Genomic DNA, 14,074 nt, shown 5'->3' on the forward strand with positions numbered 1-14,074 from the left:
GTGGCCCGGGGGGATGATTTTAGGGAGTCTGCCCGTCTCGCCACAGCGGGAGTGGCCCTCGTCGTCGGAAGGATAAGGAGGCTGGGTCTCGACGTGGCGCTCAATAAATCCGAGGCTCTGTGGTTTCACGGGCCGCGGAGGGCGCCACCCGTTGACACCCACATCGTGGTTGGAGGCGTCCGGATAGGGGTCGGGGTGCAGTTGAAGTACCTCGGCCTCGTGTTGGACAGCCGGTGGGCCTTTCGTGCTCACTTTGCGGAGCTGGTCCCCCGATTGATGGGGACGGCCGGTTCTTTGAGCCGGCTGCTCCCGAATATTGGGGGACCGGATCAGGTTGTGCGCCGTCTCTACGCGGGGGTGGTGCGATCGATGGCCCTGTACGGTGCACCTGTGTGGGCTGAGCCGCGCAACCGGGCCACTATGGCTCGGTTCTTGCGCCGGCCGCAGCGCACCGTTGCCATCAGGGTCATCCGCGGATATCGCACCGTCTCCTTCGAGGCGGCGTGTGTTTTGGCGGGGACGCCGCCATGGGAGCTGGAGGCGGAGTCGCTCGCTGCCGACTATCGGTGGCGCAGCGAGCTTCGTGCTCGGGGCGTGGCGCGTGTCCCCGAGAGTGAGCTGCGGGCGCGGAAGGCCCATTCTCGGCGGTCCGTGCTCGAGTCGTGGTCGAGGCGATTGGCCAACCCCACGTGGGGGCTACGGACCGTCGAGGCGGTTTACCCGGTCTTTGATGACTGGGTGAATCGTGGCGAGGGACGTCTCACCTTTCGTCTGGTGCAGGTGCTGACCGGGCACGGATGCTTCGGGAAGTACCTGCGCCGGATAGGGGCTGAGCCGACGACGAGGTGTCACCATTGTGGACACGACCTGGACACGGCGGAGCATACGCTCGCTGTCTGCCCCGCTTGGAAGGTGCAGCGCCGTGTCCTGGTCGCAAAGATAGGACCTGACTTGTCGCTGCCTGGCGTCGTGGCGTCGATGCTTGGCAGCGATGAGTCATGGAAGGCTATGCTCGACTTCTGCGAGTGCACCATCTCGCAGAAGGAGGCGGCGGGGCGAGTGAGGGAAAGCTCTCCTCACTACGCAGAAACCCGCCGCCGCCGAGCAGGGGGTCGGGACCGGGGTCGTATCCGTGACCTGGCCCCCTAAGAGCTAGGGGTCCCACCCGTTTTGTGCGGGGAGGGGCCCAGACGAGGGGTGGCGTGCTCTGCACGCTCACCCGCAATAGGAAGCCGGGTGATGGTAGACCGCGTTCCCCCGACCGCTCTGGGGGAAGGTGTAACGCGGCGCCATCAAAGCGGGCTCTCGGCCCGCTGAACGAGGGAACCGGTGGTCGTTTCGCTGGCGGCCACCGGTCCGGCGTCCGTGGGACGGTGGGATGGATGTAATGTGCTCTGCGTCAACCCTGTCCCGCCGTTTCAATAGCCCCGACTGGGCTCCGGCCCGGTCCGAGGTAGGGCGCCGGTTGTGAGCGGCAGGAGTTTTTAGTGAGGTTCAACTCCCACATACCCCACCTGCCGCGCGGGTGGGGATCCGGCGATTTTCTCCTGTGGAAAAAAAAAAAAAAAAAAAAAGGGACACAGATTAGTGGATCGTTCTCTTCATTGTTGAAAGACGTGTCTAGTTTGAAATATTGATCACTGGCAGCACTATGCTTCTCCACCTCTTCCTGTCCTCAATGTTTACAGTCAAACTTTGAAATTAAATAATTAACAAAAGCCCATTGAAAGTGTACAGAAAAAAAAATCTCCACGTGTAAAATAGGACAATCGGCTAAGGGACACAGATTAGTGGATCGTTTTATTTAAATGGTCGTTCCTAATAAATTAGCCGGATATCATGTCGCGCCATCATAGCGAACTCTGATATAAGGGCACCATTCGATATCTTTGCACATAAATTTCATTTATCTTCCACGTTTGGTACAATTTGCTTCCCCATTCCGCCTACATGATGTGTAATAAATGTTTACACTCCTCTTACGTTTGGTCTCTTCCCGACTTGTAGAACAAATATTTTAAGGAATATAACTGTGATATTATATTAACTGGGATAAGCTACTGCAATCTATATAATATATAAAAATGAATTGCTGTTCGTTAGTCTCGCTAAAACTCGAAAACGGCTGGACCGATTTGGCTAATTTTGGTCTTGAATTATTTGTGGAGGTCCAGAGAAGGTTTAAAAAGTAAAGATAAATATGAAAATGCCCGGAATTAAGTAAAAATAACAATTTTGTTTTTCATTTGATCTGTCCCCCTTCGGACGGATTCTTTTTGTTTGTTTTATATTTATTTTATACAAAAGTTTAGATCTTTTATTTATCGATTGAAGCATTACGAAGTCTGCCGGGTCAACTAGTTCCAAATAAATTTTATTTCGATATTTAATAAGTTCTTAGTATAATTTTTTTATGATTACAATTTCATATAGCGCTTGCCAAAATCATGTTCAAAGATTCCGTTACAAACTAACATCCATATTAAGCTTATTAAAAAAGAGACAACGGGATCATCTAACACAATTCCTCGAAGCGCTGACATCTCGTCGGTCAGTGAAATAGTTCTATTACAGAAAACCTTACCATACTGAAAATGTATTAACATTTTTAGACTAGAAACTAAAACAGAAACCCAATTAATTTATCCGTTTAACAATGAAAATTCAATTAGCAATAGTTCGAACAAAAGTAACGCTGGTAAAACATCGCTATTCTAAGTTTCGAGATTGACTACAGTACTGAGTTGGTTTGTACAAATGAAATTTAACCCAGTTTTGTACGTTTCAAATGACGCCGAGCGACACTAGTTTTGAAATTTCATTAAAATCTCTCCCACAATTCTCGGTTAGACCACAAAACCTAAAGCAAATGTATTTCCTAACTCTAATTTGGTAACTTGTTATGATTTTTTTGTGCTTTTCAGGATATTATTAAAATAATCCTTCTACTCATATCTGTTCATAAAATATTTATAAGTACCTATACCATGCAGGCCACGCTTTTTTTTTACAATAATATCATTTTTTCTTACACTATTTTAAATTCAAATTTATTAAAATTTATTTTCCAATTTTTTAGTTGGATTTTCTATAAAAGCGTTTTTTGTTAGTTTTTTTTAAACTATTATTTATTTATTTGTTAAACTAACGATGGATGGTAGCTATTATTATGTAAGATATTTGTGTATACATAAATCATACCGTAACAGCCAAGTTAAGTTAATATTTTCCATTTCACTGGACTTTTTACTTTACTCAGAACATCAATTTGATGTGAAAAAAAATTTAATAAAAAAATTCTCTGTGGCTATTATTAAGAAGATACAGGTATACGATTAGGTATCTCCCTCTCTCAAAATTGGAATTTGGTGCGAGCCCAAACGAATTGGCACTATACATCCTATTTTGATGCAAAACAAACTTGTACCAATACATTTGATATTGCAATTTTACCTTTTTCTTAGGCTATACTAACCACGTAATAAGGTAAGCAGTAAGTATATTAATAACTGGGAGTAAACAAAAGTAAAACTGCTTAGATATTCTAGCTTCAAAGATACCAAAATAGATTACACTAAAAACAAATTTAGTAATGACATGTTTCGACTTTAATACATAGACCAAACTAAGAAACTAAATTCATACATACATATATTAGTAATGTTGAACAAGTGCTTCTTAAACATAATAGGTATACTTAGCTACCAAATCGCATTATTCTTAATCAAAGTGATCGATGATAGCCTCGAATTACTTCAGATAAATAGTTGTGCCTAATGATGCTTCGACGTTATAATCTTCACAAAATACTTTTTAGTATTATGTACTGACAAATTTGTATATACATATGTGCTTAAATATAAATGTCAGTATTGATGATCTCTATAGACTTCGAGACTTCTGTATCCATTTCGAGGAAATTTTGAGGAAATCTTCAGGTTGACATAACGAGTGGTCGTGTGAATTTTGGCAGCAATTCGGTCATAATTAAATCGAAGATCGTTCAGCAAAACGGGCTGGAGTTAACTCCTCCTCCTTTCGTCGATAATCCTCAATGCTGAGGGTTGTGGCCTCATGAGACTTTCACGGGAAAAAACACATAATAGGGTCCCGCGTCCTTCCACGGCGTTGCTTTTGGAAGAGGTTTAGTTCTTCGAGGCCGCTGAAGCCTTATTTGGGTCCGGCCGAAATTCGGCGTTGACTCTTTTACGATGGAAAGGTCGAATTCAAACTTAGCCCTCCTCTTTTCTCATCCTGACTTGGAACCAGCATGGGCGGAGCTAAACAAACTAGTATTTAATTAGAAGTAGTCACGCGTTCCGGTATGAAGCATGGGAAGTCAGTTATACTTTTTTTTTATTGCTTAGATGGATGGACGAGCTCATAGCCCACCTGGTGTTAAGAGGTTATTAGAGCCCATAGACATCTACGACGTAAATGCGCCACCCACCTTGAAATGTAAGTTCTAAGGTACAGTTACAACGGCTGCCCCAGTACAGTTACAACGGCTGCTCCACCCTTCAAACCGAAACGCATTACTGCTTCACGCCAGAAATAGGCAGGGTGATGGTACCTACCCGTGCGGACTCACAAGAGGTCTTACCACTATTAAAACAACTTCAGTTTCATGGATGGCGGTATTTACGTTGTGATGTTTAAGGATAACCACTTATCAGAAGGTAATTTGTACGCCTATTCTCCATTAAGAGCTAAAAAAACACTCGATTTAATTGACTAAAAAATCAAAAACAATCTCTTAAAATAAGTAACAGTGTCCATCTACTACTGAAACCTCATAATGATATTCGTATAATTACTTTTATCACATCAAACTGTTACAGCATATTTCCCTGGAAAAAATATAGGGCGTTAACGAAGCTGCCAGCGTGTGTACAATTAACAATTTCGAACGTACCCATAAAAAAACTGCAAACACAATTACTTCCGAGCGAATGTTGTTCAAATTAAAATTGTTACATAAGAAAAAAATATGCGTTACAGTTAAATCATAATAACCTAAAAATACAGTATATAAACATTTTTTTAATGGAAATGGGACTTAATACGCTTCTTTTTGTCTGTAGTTTTTTTTATTTCTAGTGAATGCAAATTGAAGTGGCAGTTTCTTCGCGACAGTACAACAAAATAAACGTCAGCACAATGAGTTTCATTAAGTTATGTGACAGGAGTAATTTTAATTTAACTCAAAATGTCAGGAATGCTTTTAACGCTGGGTCTATTTTTAGACTAAATGGAGAATAAAACATACGTCTCGAATTGAAAATCTCCTTTATCTTTAATTTCATTGGTTAAGTTAAAAAGCTTTCAGCGCATCATGTGTGGCCCACCAAGGAGCTACTGAAGTCCACCATGCCCCCACCAGTCGAATTCTATATTGTATGAAGATAACACTCCTCTTCCAACCAGAATGAATATCAGCAGAAAAGGCTAGAGAGCATACTTCACATCGTATCTTGTAAATCGGCTTAAAAAACTTCTGAAGTAGTCAATGACATTGAAACTTAATTGCGAAACCCGATAATGTCTCAAACGTTAATGATCTGATCGAAAGTAATTTAATTAATTGACTCGAAAGTCGAGGTGTCTGAATGAAAAGATAAAAAGTGGTCGCCCTTAATTTTCTTAATGTTACGACGTATTAACAATGAGGCTGCGGAATGTATATTTCAATTGTTTGTATAATGTGATTATTAGAATCGTAAATGGTAGGACCTCTTGTGAGTCCGCGCGGGTTGGTACCACCTATTTCTGCCGTGAAGTAGTAGTGCGTTTCGGTTTGAAGGGTAGGGCAGCCGTTGTAACTATACGGAGACCTTAGAACTCATATCTCAATACTCATAGGTGGGTGGCGGCATTTACGTTGTAGATGTAGATTAAATTAAATTTTAATTTAAATAAGATTCCTATCTTACAATGCTTAAAAAGACATATCCTCATCTGTAGGCGGCGGCTTCACCTCGCCATAGGCATTGTTGATGTCGATAAGACATGGACCATGCGCTAATATGTCATTATTGTTTTAATTTTTTATTGGAATAGAGTTCGTAGTCAATCTTATTTTAAATAGAAACTTTTTACCTTTCTTTGGCTGGTTTAATCATGATGATGAAATCGAAGTAATACTGTACGAGATAGGCTTTCAATTAAATAATATACCTTATTATTTAATTGAAAGGTTATCTCCTTCTTAATACAGCGCAGAAAGTTGATACTACTCTTAATGTGTATTTTACTAAGAAACGAAGAATACGCGTACATGACGAAAGAAAATAATTTCATTGTTCGCAAAAGTTTTATAATGGCTTCAAGCAAATCAGTTCCGTGACAAAAAATTATCCGAATTATCCGATCTGTATTTTATTGGGAATTGCCGTTCCGCCGCGTTATGGATTCCCCGCTGTGTCAAGTGATTAACTTGAGGACATGAATAAGTTTGTATCGGGAACGCTCCTCGCGGGGCAACTTTCCCCGTACATAAATTATCGCGGAACAAGACGCTTCAGAATTTATGAGACTCGCGTACAGTACGGCCATGTTTAGCTACCAATAACTCAATAATCCCATAAGAATTGGTGACAATTGACAGCCAAAAATATTCGCGAGCTGGCTGGCATGTTTATTGGATTTATTAATACTTTTACGGTCGGGTAATAGAACTTAATGCTGTACCATTGACTTTGGTTATCCTGTCAGAATTTGGTAGGGAAGTTTTGGACAGACAACAAGTATTTTTTTACCATAAACCTACTGTTATATTGCATATATTGTTGCATTTATAAAACCCTCTTGAAGTTATCAATGTTGCTTTGTATAAACTAAATCGTGAATTTGAATTAAGGCTTATTCTCAAACAGAGACGAATCTGAAATAGTCTTATGAATATTTTCTTTGACGTTCTTGATCAATCCAACTTTGATTATTAAGAGGCTATCAGAGAATATGGCTCTATGAATAGAAAAGTATTTCATGATAGGATCTTTTATCGTCTATGCTGGCCGACTCTGGAATTTCGGCTCTAATTTTTTTATGATCCATTCCATTTTAAGATTATCTGAAAGAAACCGCTATTTGCGAGTAATTGATATAATATTGACTTTAAAAAAATTATGTAACAAGAATTTACTATCTATTTAAAGATGATGTACTAAATTGGTGGAAAAATTTTCAAGGTGGATGGCGCATTTACGTTGTAGATGTCTATGGGCTCCACTTAGCACGAGGTGGGCTGTGAGCTCGTCCATCCATGTAAGCAATAAAAAAAAATTGTGTTATTGTTATAGGAAACAAAGAACGGTCTAAATTTAAGGCAAAAAATTATCCAAGTCATCATTTAGCCCAGAAATATTACAATTTTATTTGTACTCCCACATCACAGATATCTATACTAATATTATACAGAGGAAAGATTTGTTTGTATTGAATAGGCTCCGAAACTACTGAACAGATTTGAAAAATTCTTTTACTGTTTGGAAGCTACACTATTCACGAGTGATATAGGTTATAATCTATTTTGAAAAAAACATTAAAAAAACATTTGAAAAAACATTATTGGATTTTTATTAAGGATCCTCCTTAATAAAAATCCAATAATGTAACCCAAGATGTAAAAAAATTACCTAAAATAATATCTTTACATCGCATGCCCTGCAAAAACTATTGATGATAGAATTAAATAATGTACTAAGACTTTGTAGAACACATTATTATTTACAAAAAGTGTCGCGATAGCATATGTCTAGCAATTATAGTTACGCCGCAATAAGTGTTCTTTTATTTAAAAAAATATAAAACTATGTCAAATATCGTTGAAATTTTCGTTAAAGACCCGAGCGGAGCCGGAGCGGGCCGCTAGTGTTAAATAAATGAATACCGCATTATTTTAAGTATACACAATTACTGGTTGGAGAGCTTATTGGGAGCATGTATAGGTAACGTCATCCTGACCATATTGCCGCGAAGGAGTATTGCGGTCCGGTCTCAATATGAGTAATAATGGTTTTAACATATTGTACATGCGCTCCAGTAATCTGTGAACACGGACAAGAATAAGTAATACATAGACATTAAAAAACATAATGATAAACATATGCTCAATTTTCTTTTATCGCTTAGATGGGTGGACGAGATCACAACCCGCCTGGCGTCAAATGGTTACCGGAGCCTATAAACATCAACAATGTAAATGCCGCGACGCACCTTGGGACATGAAAAATTATAAGTCTCAGTTATATAGTTTAACTGCTGTCCCACCCTTCAAACTGAAACGCATTACTGCTTTAAAGCAGCAATAGGCAGGATGATGATACCTACCCGTACATTTCATTACACGATGTTGTTCCTTCAGCGTGGTAGTAATTTGTGAATGTGTGTCGAGTATACTGGAAACATTCGAACACCGTTGCATCACTCGATACGAATGCATCGGACGTCTTAATTGAGGCCGTCAGCGCAAAATGGTCTAAGCTTACCATAGTTAGTATGGAGGTTCGAATTTACCTTTACAATATGTCGTAAGCAAAAAATACGCGCTAAAATGATGCTTACAAAGTCATCTGATTCTGTTGTCTATGTATTGAAACTAGGGATAGGCCGATATTGCATCAAAATTTATTATGTTTTAAATAAGTTGCAATACATAAACATGCATATGAATTGTGGATTTGGCCACTTTTGCGTTAACGGCCTCAATTATCCTGTAGACCACGACGACTGCACTGACATTTGACATCGACAAACTTTTTACATAATACTTTTACTTTTTTTATTCAGTAAAATTATTTGTGTTAATAACACAAGAGCGAGCATCGAAATCATTTCAACTTTGACTATCGCTGCACGAAACACGATTACAAAGATTCTCAACTTTTAAAAGTCGCATACTTGCCAAATGCGAAAGAAACCCTGAACTGTCATTCTTAAAGTTAAACAGTATGAAGATAACAAAACGGCATCAATTTTGAATTCTTTTTCCTATTACGCCATTTAGGTATTCACTGCCCAGATGATTTTATAAGAGACTAGCTGACACGGCAGACTTCGTAATGCCTCAGTCGATAAATGAAAGACCTAAACCTTTGTATAAAATAAACTTAAAACAAAGAAAGGAATCCGTCCAACATTAAAGGGAAAACAAAATTGTTATTTTTATTTAATTTTTCATAGTTATCTACCTTTTAAATCTTCTCTGGACTTCCAAAAATAATTCAAGACCAAAATTAGACAATTATACAATAATAACAACAACAAATTAGACAATAATTCAAGACCAAAATTTTTTCAAAAGTGCTGTTTTATTTTAAAAGTTATTATTAACTAGCTAGTAAATAAAGAAATAATCATTCACAAAAAGTATTTTGTTTACCCGCACATACCTATATTATATGAAAAGAATATATCGGCAAAGCCTAATCTGGGGACCGCTGACATTACATTATTTAATCATATACATACATAGTTGATTCAAATATGACATCTCGACATTACAGGCTGTAAGATTGGATATTGGAAATTCTCACCTTTGATATATTAAATATTTGAAATTGCAATGTTTTCTTTGAATGTGCTTTGAAATATATTTTGCCATTATTTTTAATAATTTAGATTTCTTCATATATTTGATTTAAAAAGTATTGCCTAGAATACGAGAGCAAGAAAAAAAAGCTGCACACGACAAATGACGAAACCTTTTTTTTTAAAAGTAGATACGATTTTTCGATTGAGATATTCTATTAGATACAAATTTTACATCTGATAACGAGTCGACTACGCTGAATAACACCAAATACACATATTTTGTTATTATAAGTAATAAATAAACAATTTTCCACATCATAAATTGCGTGTAACAACAAGAAAACTGCAAATTTATGCAGATTCAGTTGCGAAACCGTGACTACCAGGGACCGATGCCCCACGATAACGCCGTATCCAATGTATTTATGTAAATATTACTACATTATGTATATTAAACCGAGATTTTTCTATTACAATTCATGTATGGTAAGACAGAAAATGGCATGCCTTACTTTATAAGATTTGTGGTAGGACAGGACGAATATATGTATAACGATATATGATTGTGCTATGTCAGGAGAATATAAGTCAAGTACACATTTAGAAGCAATGGAGGCTTTTAGAAAAAATATAGTGTAATCTGCTTGTCATACGATTTATTCTAGAATTTTTGCCATATACAATTTATATTTCGTATGTGTTCTGGTCTTCCGACTCTCAATGGATTTGTCCTTTGCATTGGGTAAGACGTTTTGGTAGTTTAATTAAATCAAAACTTTTTATTTGCGTAATAACTGGCTGGATGGTGAGTTATACACCCGCATAAGTATGTACTTACCATTACCGTATCTATTTCGGTCGGGAACAAACGATGCATTTCAATTATGGAGAGACAACTGTTATTCAATACAATTGAAACTTAGACCCCCAACTCTCAAAGTGGTTTTGCGTTGGGATGTCTATGAAGCTCCGGTGTCTACTTAACATCACATGGGTCGTGACCGCTTTGAACAATCTAAGCAATAAAGAGAAAAGAAAAAAGTAGTCTTGCTTTCCGCTCTTAAGTAGTCTCGCCTTCTGGTTTTCAAGGGTTGGAAAGCTGTTACATAATAGATTGAAATTCAAGCCTTGCAATCTTGCATTTAAAGGGTGCATTTCATGAAAAAAAACAACGGAATAAAGACTATAATTTGGCACAATATTTCTACTAAAATTAATTTAGTACGTAACGCATCCCACTAAAATAATTATAATATTAAATTCTGTGTCATGGAAATCAAGTCATCTTTTTAGATATTTTTTTAATTCGAAATTGCTTTATAATAGAATCCATTAAAGCGTTATTCTCTAACAAAACACTATTAAATTGGAATTTAATCCCCCTCGAGGTTTCCCGGAGTGTTTCCATTGATCGAACAAAATTTGACTAATTTTGCAAACCAAACTGTGGCTTTTCTTTTTGAAAATGGTTATTGGCTAAGTCATATATTTTTAACGAATTTTATGAAAACACCATCGCAGCGAAATTATTTTTTTACTATTAACAACGACCAACAATTGAGTTTGGTTTGGTCGTATAATTAGTAATTGTACAGTTATATTAATGGGCTGGTTGGTATTAATGAATTAAGCTTTTATTTAATTTTTATCGCATCTTATTTCATTAAGGGCTCATCTCAATTTTCTTTTGTTAATAGTATTAATAAAATTTTTATTCAGATTTATATTTAATCAATCTTATGCAAAACTTTTTAACAGTAAAATGACCAAATCCGGTATGGAAATGATTTTAACCCTGGATTCTAACTAGTAATCACAGGTCTCCGCCAACATCATAAAATATAGACGATGCTGGCGTAGCTACGGGCGGAAGTGAGTGTAAAATACCCGGCACTAAACTATATATTATTACAGTTTTTTTTACCTGAATGTTTTAAAAGGCGTCTTAGATTAAGACATAAATGAAACTTCATCATTTTATTGGCTCGTTTTTTATACGATTTTAGATTTACGTGGAAAAGCCACGAAAAAATGTTAATTTAATAAGCTTTTAATTCGATTTTTGTGTACTTCCGGTTTAATACATTTGTAAAGGATGGCATTTATACTATTGGCACAAAAAAGCAATATTTTTTGATAATGAATAATATTCATAAAGTATTTAAAATGAAAATAATAATATTAATTATCCTTTGTTACAATTAGTACTTAATTAAATAACTAAATATGTAATAGTAATGGCAGCACTGCAGATGACAATGATTTTAACAGTATGAAAACTGACATAATGCGCATGACTATGCCCGTCCATAAGGCTCGTGAGTGGAAGAGAGAGCGAAATACTCGCTTCACCGCTCCGATTTTTTATGACCCAAACTGCACGGACAAAATAATTCTACTATAGTAAATTAGCTTTGCAAGCCTTCGTTTGTCGCAAATATGTGACTAATTCGTTCAAAATGTTAAAAGTACCTATCTCTGACACACATTTTTACACATTTACAAAGAAGAAAGAACATACTATATAATATGTATATGTACCTAGGTAGCTCTGCAATTGCTAAGGGTACCTACTCGAGTACTATTAGAGGTGTATCCTTGGTTCATCTATGATAATGAAACTAAAAATGTTAATTAAAAACATATCGTTTACCTATTTTTTTCAATTTGTTATAGTCCGTGCCTACAAAAATCAGAGACATCTATTTATTAATAGATAACCTCAAATTATAAAGTAAACACGTTGATATCTTTTTTTTGTGACTTTCTAATACCAAAAATATTTCTGATTAAGCTTAAGCTATGTTATTCCTATCGTTTTAGTATTTTTTTGTTTCTAGACGCCTCAAATAGATATCAGGTAAAATGTTGTATAGAAAGCTGCCATTGTTCTTTAAAATAAACCGAGCAAAAGGAACAAATATTGAATCCACATCATCATTACTCCGCAAAACCTACTCGGCGACACTTTTCTGAACTACAAAATTTATTCATGTAAATAGATCGAATTCTCAAGGAGATTTTAATAAAAGAATTTCTAATAAAAGTGGTTTAACGCACGTCCATTCTTCGTACTTCAAACACTATGGATAGATCATTGGCAGGGCTCCAGAAACGTCTCGTCTTAAGTATCGACAAAGAATATTAGCACAGTGGAGTAACATTAAAAAATATCGTTATGGCGGTGGTGTGGTTAGATGTTTGATGTTTCGATAGTAAAAGAGAATAAAACGATACTGAATTTTTTTTTAAGTCAGCTTATCAGGAATTTTTTAGGGACTAAAAATTGAAATGATATTGAAGATAAATTTAATTTATAATGTGAACGAGTGCGAGAGTGGAAATATCATTAGATCGGCCGTAACACTAATTTCGTGATAGATCTAATTACGAACCTATAACCTTATAACAAGAAATAATCGGAGTCTAATCACAAATTCACCAGGCCCAAACCTAGGATTCGCTGTATGGTGCGCACGAAAGACTGATATATATATGTCGTGGTTAACGACTTTTAGTAATATTAAGACGTTGTTTTGACTATTATTTTAAATGATGAAATGTTGTTTTGATAAATATCACAAAATGTAGGGTAGACTCCGTAACGCCACAGTATAAAATGGCGGTACGTGGACAACATATAATTAAATATACAAATTTAATATTAACAACCAGACAAAGACCAAGCAAACTTGTTCGTCACACTACTATGTGCCCAATATAAGAGTCAACCATAACCCATGGCTTGCCAGTGACGGGCGCTAGATTCCACGCCACCGAGCTTTCAAGTGAGACTACTGTTTTAAGCTCTACTTGCCAAATCGTTTCCTTACTGACGACAGCTTTTTATTTGCAAGCATTTACGGTTCTGTTCTCAGATTCAAATTACCATTCATTTTATGAATAAGTTTTCTATATAAAGGTTTTCGCTAAACTAGTGGTCCCCTGGTAGTCGAAATTCGACTATAGCTATTGGAAATTATAAGCTTGTACACTATTATGATTCTATTGTCAAGGACTATTAAACTTCTTTAATCACAGATTTCGTCAAGACTACACTTTAGACAAATATTAATAAAGAGAAAACAATATTTAATCTATTCTCAATTTGACAGACTATAACTGACAGACTGCAAAGAAAAGTTTGACAATAAACAAATAGTATGCATGCGTGTGTGTGTCAAATACATGGTAGTGTGTGTAATGTTTTCTTTATTGATTTAATGTATCTTTTATGATCTGATCTGATGATATTATCTTTAAAGATACATTAAATCAATAAAGAAAACATTACACACACTACATACCATGTATTTGACGCACACACGTATGCATACTATTTATTGTCAAACATTTGTTCTTGACGTCTGTTGTAAAATTGAGAATAGATTAAATATTGTTTGTCTTTTATTAATATTTTTTATAGTATAGTCTTAGCGAAATTTGTAATTATAGAAGTATAACATACAATCATAATAGTGTACAAACTTACAATTCCAATTGATTATATTTGAATTTCGACTACTGCGGGGCCACTAGT

The sequence above is a fragment of the Bombyx mori genome, chromosome 17 (genome assembly GCF_030269925.1).
Source record: "Bombyx mori chromosome 17, ASM3026992v2".
In the NCBI taxonomy this organism is placed as follows: domain Eukaryota; kingdom Metazoa; phylum Arthropoda; class Insecta; order Lepidoptera; family Bombycidae; genus Bombyx; species Bombyx mori.